We start from the raw sequence: 9,276 nt of genomic DNA on the forward strand, positions 1-9,276 counted from the left end.
TATCTCTTTTATGCTGCCTACAAAGTCTTTAAATTAGTGCCTAGACTAAAGGAGATTTTTTTTTTTTTTCTTTTTGAAAGTGATGAAGACATAGTTACAGGGTTACAGGGTGTTGCTATGGTTTGGATATGGATTGTTTTTCCTCACCAAATCTCATGTGGAAATCTGATTTCCAGTAGTGTTGGGAGGTGGGGCTTAGTGGAAGGTGTTTGGGTCTTGGGGGTAGATTCCCTCATGAATGTCTTAGTATTGTTCGCCAGGTACTGAGTTCTTACTCTTGCAAGACTGAATTGGTTCTCAAGGGAATAGATCTGTTTCTGCAAGAGCGGGTATTTGCAAAGCCAGGACCGCCCCCTGGGTTTGGACACTCTTTGCCTGTGTTTATGTCTTCTTTGACCTTCTCTTCTATGTTTTGACGCAGCACAAAAGCCCTCACCAGGAGCTAGGTAGATGCTGGTGCCATGTTTCTTGGGCAACCTGCATACCCATGAACCAAATAAACCTATTTTCTTTATAAATTACCCAGCCTCAGGTATTCCTTTATAATAACTTCAGATAGACTAAGATAGCTGTCCTTCTCCCATGGTAGATTTCAGGCAAAGGAAAAAGGATAGCCAACCTTGAATTCCCTTAGCTGAATGCATTGGCTAAGACCATCATCATTTAGGTACCATTCCCAGGATAACTCAGTCTTTTTATTTGTTTGTTTCTTTTGAGGAAGATGATGGATACGAGGAATTAGGATTGAAGACCATTAATTTTAAAAATTGATATAAAATACTTGTATATATTTATGGGGTATGGGTAACATTTTGGTTCATGCATACACTATATAATCATCAAACCAGGGTAGTTGAGATATCCATCACCTCAAAGATTTATCACTCCTTTTGAATACCATAAATTTTCAATGCACTCAGCATCAAAAGATAGCGGGTTAAAAACTAAAAATGTATTTATTAAAAAGACAATGTATATAGAAGCACCTTAAAAAACTACAAATCGTCATTTGAATTTGTTTCTATTTTTGTTTTCCAAATTTTATATGATCACAACATATAAAATAAACATATCTATTATAATTTAAATTCCTCTAAGTTATTCTATATTGTAACCTATTAGAAGTAGATACAAATATGCAATTTATGTGTTTAATCTGGAGTGGGATACTGAAAGATTACTTATATCCTTTGAAATTTTAATCATTCTTAGCTGTAACTTGTTTTGTTTCCCTTCTGAACTATCTCTTGCTATCTATAAACAATCTCATTCTTTGTTGTTGTTTTTTTTAATTTAAAATCCCTACGTCTGTGTTCTGTGTTTAGGTAGCTGAAAAGATTTTTTCTTGTCTTGCAAAATTCTCAAAGAAGTTTATTGAATCTCTGCCTCCTCCTCCCCCTTCTTTTTCCTTTTAAATCTAATTTTGCTTCCCTGCCTCCATCCCAGAGTATCCAAGTTTACAAAGGAGAGGAATAATATCAAGCAAATGCCATGGATAATTAAAAAATACAGTTACTCATCTCTTCCCTTTGATTTATAGCTTTTTATTGTAATTATAACTGCTAGTAAAATGACTAATTTAAAGTTCCTAGAGATTATAGAGCCTTAAGATGTGTCAATGTCTTTCAAAACAGAATCTCTTCTAGCTAACTTAAATGAAAGGAATGTATTAAGAAGGATAAATAACTCGGAGTCATTTGGATTGCTGAAGAAGAGTGAGGACTGAATTTCAGGAACAGCTCCCCAAACCACACTCCAGCCCTTGGCAGTGCATCGCTCTGCCATGCACTGCCTCTGAAGCAGCAAAAAAGACACTCCATACCCTGCCTCTACCCTCATGTAATTGGGTTCTGATTCAAAATCTGGCATGAGTATATTTGGGTGGATCCTAAACGATGATGAAATCTACCTTTAGGGCAGTCTAGGAAATGTCTATTTTAAAGCTTTCTCTGGCATACAGAAAGTCATCCTAGAGGAGAGTTGTATCAGTATTAATGAATTCATCCACAGTGACCACCATTTAAGTCGCCAGTTCTTTTCTACTTTCTTTGTTACCTGCCCCACCCCCTGCTGGGATACTGATAGGCAGCAAAATGACTAGAATTTAAAAACTGGGTTATGAACCAAGTGGTGTCAAGATACATCAAGGACCTATGAGAAGAATAGCTACAAGATACATTGAGATATAAAGGAAAGATCAATGTGAACTGAAGCAGTTAGGTAAGGTTTCATAAAGAATTTTCACCTTTCCAGAATCTTTAGACAGAATTTAAATACTCAAAAAAGTATTCCAGCCTTCTGCAGTAACACAGCTCAGCAAATGTTTAGTAAAACCTCTAGTATATGTTTCTAATAAATCACAATTCTTCTCCTTAAGAAATTAGTAACAGATTGATAGTAACTATCTGAAAATACTATAATGTAAATGAAACAAAAACTTTTATGGCTGAAATTGGGGGTATGGACTGGGGATAATACCAGCAGTAATGATGAATTGAAAAAGTTACATGGAGGAAAGGGTATATGAAATAGGCCTAGATGGTGAATAGTATTCTGTCTACATGAAATGGAACTTGAAGCCTGAAAAGCATTAAACTTTTTAAAATAAATGTTTAATTTAGGGATAATTTTACATTTAAAAGGGTTGTAAATATACTACAGAGTTCCTGCATGGGTTGTAAATACACTAGAGAGTTCTTTTTGCCATTAACATCTGACATAACCATAGTACATTTGTTATAACTAAGAAATTAACACTGGGCTCAGCGCAGTGGCTCACGCCTGTAATCCCAGCACTTTGGGAGGCCGAGGCAGGTGGATGACGAGGTCAGGAGATTGAGGCCACGGTCAAACTCCGTCTCTACTAAAAATACATAAAATTAGCCGGGCGCAGTGGAGGGCACCTGTAGTCCCAGCTACTTGGGAGGCTGAGGCAGGAGAATGGCTTGAACCCCAGAGGCGGAACTTGCAGTGAGCCGAGATCTCGCCACTGCACTCCAGCCTGGGCGACAGAACGAGACTCTGTCCATCAGTAACAGACTGGATTAAGAAAATGTGGCACATATACACCGTGGAACACTATGCAGCCATAAAAAAGGATGAATTCGTGTCCTTTGTAGGGACATGGATGCAGCTGGAAACCATCATTCTCAGTAAACTATCGCAAGAACAGAAAACCAAATACCGCATGTTCTCACTCATTGGTGGGAATTGAAAAATGAGATCACTTGGACACAGGAAGGGAAACATCACACACCGGGGCCTATTGTGGGGTGGGGGGAGGGAGGAGGGTTAGCATTAGGAGATATACCTAATGTAAATGATGAGTTAATGGGTGCAACACACCAACATGGCACATGTATACATATGTAACAAACCTGCGGTTGTGCACATGTACCCTAGCACTTAAAGTATTATAAAAAAATAAATAAAATAAAATAATAAAATAAAATATATATAAAAAAAGAAATTAACACAGGTACAATGCTACTCTAATAGTATTGGCACTAGTTAATACTATTACCAAAATCACTATATTATAATTTCACCAAACTTCCCCTAAAATAGTTTCTGTTCCACAATCAAATTCAGGAAACCACACATTTTGTTGTCATGACTCCTTAGTCTCCTCTTCCTATATAAATTTTGAAATGATCCTAAATTTACAGAAAAATTGCAAGAACAAAGAAATGTGTTTCCTGAATCATTTTTGAGATTGAGTTGTTGACATAATGGCCCATCATGTCCAAGTACTTCAGTGTTATTTCATCAAAATAAGGAATTCTTTCATGTAACCACCATATTTTTCCAGTTGTCCCAATCAAGTTCTTTAGAGCAAAATTATCCAGTCCAAAATCACATTTTACATATAATTGCCATATCACCTTGGTCTTCTTTAATATGAAACAGTTGGCCGGGCGCGGTGGCTCAAGCTTGTAATCCCAGCACTTTGGGAGGCCAAGACGGGTCAGTATTTTGTTATAGCAGCACAATTAAGACACTCACTGAAGGACATTGGCTTATTTTTGGTTTAAGCATATTATAAATAAAGCTGTTATGACCATTTATATACAGGTTTTTGTGTGAACCTAAGGTTTGATTTCTCTATAATGTCCACTAATGCAATTAGTGGGCCATATGGTGAGTACATTTTTAGTTTTTAAAGGAACTGCCAAACTATTTTCCAGAACAACTGTACTATTTTGCATCCCCACTGGCAATGTATGAGATATTCAGTTTCTCTACATTCTCATCAGCATTTACTGTTATTACTGCTTTTTATTTTGGCCATTCTCACAGGCATGTAGCAGTATCTCACTGTGGTTTTAATTTGCATTTTCTTAATGGCTAACAATGTTGAATGAGTTTTATGTGTTTATTTGTCATCTGTATATCCTCTTTGGTGAAATATGTGTTTAAATATCTTGTTCATTTTCTAACTGAATTGTTTCATTTTGGTGCTCATATTATCCTAGATTTTTTGGATTAGAGCTTCCTCAACCTGACTTCTGCATCTTTCGGTCATGCCCCATCATTCTTCGAATACCTCTTACTTTCTGGGACAAGATATTCTAAGTTCATTGATTCCTGACTCACTTTGAATTTAAACATATCTTCAAGAATTTCTAGTTCATTTCAGTGGAGAGTGACATTTAAAACCAAGAAATAAGCATCAGGTATGCCCATTGCTGCTGTGGTTCTCAGGCTATCTAAGTAGACAGAGCTATATATTTGCATATACATGTACACACACACACATATACACACACACACACACACACACATATATATACTGTGTATACTATTTTACATATATATACATAGCAATTTCTTTGGTTTTGCTTTTTGAGGTTTCAGTTACCCACAGTCAACTTCAGTCTGAAAATATCAAATAGAAAATTCCAGAAATAACAATTCATATGTTTTAAATTGCACACTGTTTTGAGTAACCTGATGAAGTTGCACACTGCCCTGCACTATCCCTCTCAGGAGGTGACTCATCCCTTTGTCTAGCATATCCACCCTGTATATACTACCCACCTGATGGTCACTCAGTAGCTGTCTTGATTACCAGATCAAGTGTCCTGGTATAGGGATCACAGTGCTTGTGTTCAGGGAACCCTTGTTTTATTTTTATTACAGGAAATTGCTGTAATTATTTTATTTTATCATTAGCTGTTAATCTCTTACTATGCTTGATTTATGAATTAAATTTTATCATAGGTATGTATGTACAGGCAAAACAAGTATATACAAGGTTTGGTACTATCCATGGTTTCAGACAACCATTGGGGGACTTGAAACATATTTCCTGCAGATAAAGGGGAAGGACTGCTGCACTTGCACATACACTCACATCTATATCTGTAATTATATATATGAATTCACACTTATATCTCCAATTGCAAGCTAGCACCACAGGATTTATTCTAGATTTTTCTATTTCATTATTTACAGCTTTCTTCTCTGATGGTAACTCCCATTATCAATACTATTTTGACTTAATCCCTTGCTATTGTCTGAAAGTTTACATCTCCTCCAAATTCACATGTTGAAACCTAATTCCCAATGTCATAGTATATGGGCTGGAGCCTTTGGGAGGATATGCAGGTGAAGCCCTCATGAATAGGATTAGTGTCCTTTTAAAAGAGGTCCCAGAGAGTTACCTTGTCTTTTCTGCCATCTGAGGACAAAATGGCTGCCCATGAACCAAGAAGAACATCCTCATCAGATGTCAAATCTGCTTGCATCCTGATCTTGGAATTCCCAGTTTCCAGAACTGTGAGAAATGAATTTCTGTTGTTTGCGAGCCATGTAGTTTATGGTATTTTGTTAGAGCAGCCTGAATAGACGAAGGCACTTTCTGAGTGAACCAATTTCTCATCACCACTGTTGCCCTCTCCAACACAAATTCTCTCATTTTGCTTAAGTTCTGACATGAGCACCACCTTACACTTTCACTCAGGCTCTGGCCCCAGTCATGAGCTGCCTCTTCCTACCCTGGGTGGACATTCTCCTCATCTTGCTTGAATCTCTACCTGCGGCTTCAGACTTTACATATCTTTACAATCCATGTCGAAGCCTTTCCTCCTGTCTCTCAAGCTCTGACACGCTGCACTTGGTTGCCACCTAGGCAACCCACCTGGGCTATGACACATGACGCTGGGTGTCAGTCAGTCAGTCAGTCATTCCTTTGACAAGCTTCTCCCTGTTCTGAAGCCCTCTTTACCCTGCTTGTGTTTACATACCTCAGCTGGGCTCTCTCCCTGACCAGAATTCCTCTTCAAATGCTTTGGTTCTTATACCCTGTGCTCTGCTGCAACAGCCCTACTCACCCCTCTCATGCTCTGGCATCCTGAGACAGCTTCTGCCTTCTCGTGTTGACCCCCTCTCTCCCTGTTCATTCTCTGACACCCTGCGTGGGGATGACCCCCTGCATGGAGGTCCATGTTTGGGCTCCAAATACTCTACAGTGAACTTTCCCCCATGCAGAAGTCCTCCTAATTTTTTTTTTTTTTTTGAAGTGTGGACTTTAATGTTTATTTACAGGACACTGCAAGATATGAAATTCCACATAGAAATAAGAAACCCATTCAGAGGACAAGCTTCATACAGTATGTACAGTTGGAACTGCTCAAATATAGTTTCAGTGTAAAAAGCGCTACAATAAGAAACCACATTTAAAGAGAGTCCTTAGCAGAGAGAGAGTAAGACAAAATGCCAAATATAGTACACAACAAATATATACCTCAGCTACATGATCTAAAAGTTAAAGGTTACAGGAGTCCCACACTGAACTTGGAAGGTATAGCCTTCAGAGGTAATTTCTGTCACAACATTTTGATCTTCCTCTTCCTTTACTGAGAAATTCTTCTCAATTAAGCTTAACAAAGCCTTATACACAGACTCATTTTCATGGTTTTGTAGAGCTTCAATGTGTCTAAGCCTCCACGTTCTTCAATCATACTAAGTTTCCGTTTCACATAGTTTCTCAGCAGCCTGAAAGATGTTTGAAATGGCATTCAGGATAACCAGAATAATCTTGGTATCTTTGCAAGTTAAGAGGTTCATCAATGGTTCTATTATGCCACAATGAATGAGGTATACAACCTGTCCACTGTTCCACTACTGGTATAACTGGTCACGGCACATACAGCTTTCTTCTGTGTCTTAAAATCTGCCCTAGAGAGAATGTTGTGAGGAATGGGACTAATCCATGATTCACAAATTGCTGTATCTGGTCCTGACGGACAGCTGTGATGTTTGACATTGTCCATGTAACTTCCTTCTGAATGTTAGTTTTGGGGTTGATGAGTAGGCTAGGGAAGACGGCAAGTGCTCCTGCATTGATCACAACCTGAGTCTCTTCATCTGTACCAGTGACAATATTCCCTATGGGTCTTAGTACAGGAGTCACAGTTGGCAATTCAGAAGCTCCTAGAAGCTTCACAAGTTGGAGCACAACTCCTGTTTTCAAGAATATGTCAATTCGTTTATTTGGCCATCAGTAAGGTAGGAAGTAGTCCAACAGGTATCTGCTAGTACTTCTGGATCATCATGATGCAGGAGCCAAACTAAGGTAGGAAAAATTTGCTCAACAGCATCTAACAGGGGTGCAGGATTACTGTAGCAGCAGAGGATTGAAAGTGTCCAGGTAAGATGACATAAGTAACCACATACTAAAGATGACATATCGGGAACTGCAAGAAGAGCCAAGAGTGGGTCAACTGCACCATACTTAATAATCAAGTCTCAGAAAACTAAACCATCACCTGCAGTATTTCCTAGAGTCCATACTGCTTGTTCACTGATGTGAGCCTGGGGAGATGCCAACAGAGAAATGAATGCTGGGATGGCACCTCCATTTACCACAGCCTTAGTTTATTCCGATGTCCCAGAAACAATGTTTGTGAGTGCCCAAGCAGATTCAAACTGAATGGGACTACAATCAGTTCTGCCCAAGAAGGACACAATTTTGGAATCAAACCTGCCCAGATTATGTTATCTGTGGGGGACTGTTTTTTTCTAGAAAGTAGTTTCATGGCAGCTTGAGTAGCTTGGAGCTGACTTTCCACATTATTGCTATTCGTGCTGTTGACAATGTCATCAACAGATCAATTTACAGTGCCCTGGTTTTTGAGGTTTTCCTCCAGTAGACAAGCAGCGGCTTCAGGAAATGAGCTTGCATTTCTCCTCTTCAGCATTTGGTCATCCTTCTTAGCTTTTCTCAGCTTCACATTGAGTTCTATTCTGTGACACCTCATTTCTGTGCTGTCTTTTCACTTGTTCTTGAATCTGTTAAGTCAGGCAGCTGGTATATTAGTATTCTCGTTGGTAGACATGGTTATGAGACAAAGGAAGGAAAGCTGCAAAGCAGGCCCAGGGTTCCACAGGAAACGATGCAGGGATCGGCGGCTGTGGGGCAGCTGTGCTCAAAGCGTCCACTTCAACACAGCTCAAAGACAGTGTTGTCCTCCTGATCTCTTTTTTTTTTTTTTTTTTTTTTGAGACTGAGTCTCGCTCTGTCACCCAGGCTGGAGTGCAGTGGCCGGATCTCAGCTCACTGCAAGCTCCACCTCCCGGGTTCACGCCATTCTCCTGCCTCAGCCTCCCGAGTAGCTGGCACTACAAGCCCCCGCCACCTCGCCCGGCTAGTTTTTTGTATTTTTTAGTAGAGACGGGGTTTCACCATGTTAGCCAGGATGGTCTCGATCTCCTGACCTCGTGATCTGCCCGTCTGGGCCTCCCAAAGTGCTGGGATTACAGGCTTGAGCCACCGCGCCCGGCCATTCTCCTGATCTTAATTATGGTCAGAAACCTCACCTCCTTCCCACCGCCAGGTAATCTGCTCGCTGGCTTATTTCTCTACTCCTCATGCTGGGCACCTTCCCAGGTAGACACTTTCTTCACCCTTCTCAGCCTCCAATGCTCCAAGCCAGGCTGTCCTTCCCTGAACCATGGGGACACTCTCCTTTCCCTGCTTGGCTTTGGGCACATTGCTTGGACTACTTTACTGTAGCTCTGCTCCACCCTAGCATCCAGTGCTTGGCCCACCTAATGGCTTTTGACCTGAATTGTTCAGTAAGAGAATGGAAGGCAAGAGAAAGAGATAACATTTGATACCTAGAACACAGTATCAGGGAAATGGGAGTACAATACAAGGTAAATCCAAAAGGTATACTTGTGCATAGGAGGGGAACGGTGACTCTCATGGTTTCTCTGGAGCATCAAGTATATGAAGGGACTAGACTTGTTCGAGGTAAGGATACAAAGCTA

The 9,276-nt window shown here is 39.9% G+C and overlaps 1 pseudogene; it reads right to left on the reverse strand.

Moving 5' to 3' along the window:
- Positions 1-6,762: 6,762 nt before the first annotated feature.
- LOC111549398 lies at positions 6,763-8,342 on the reverse strand (annotated as a pseudogene).
- Positions 8,343-9,276: the final 934 nt, after the last annotated feature.

This window comes from Piliocolobus tephrosceles, chromosome 3 (assembly GCF_002776525.5).
Source record: "Piliocolobus tephrosceles isolate RC106 chromosome 3, ASM277652v3, whole genome shotgun sequence".
Lineage (NCBI taxonomy): Eukaryota > Metazoa > Chordata > Mammalia > Primates > Cercopithecidae > Piliocolobus > Piliocolobus tephrosceles.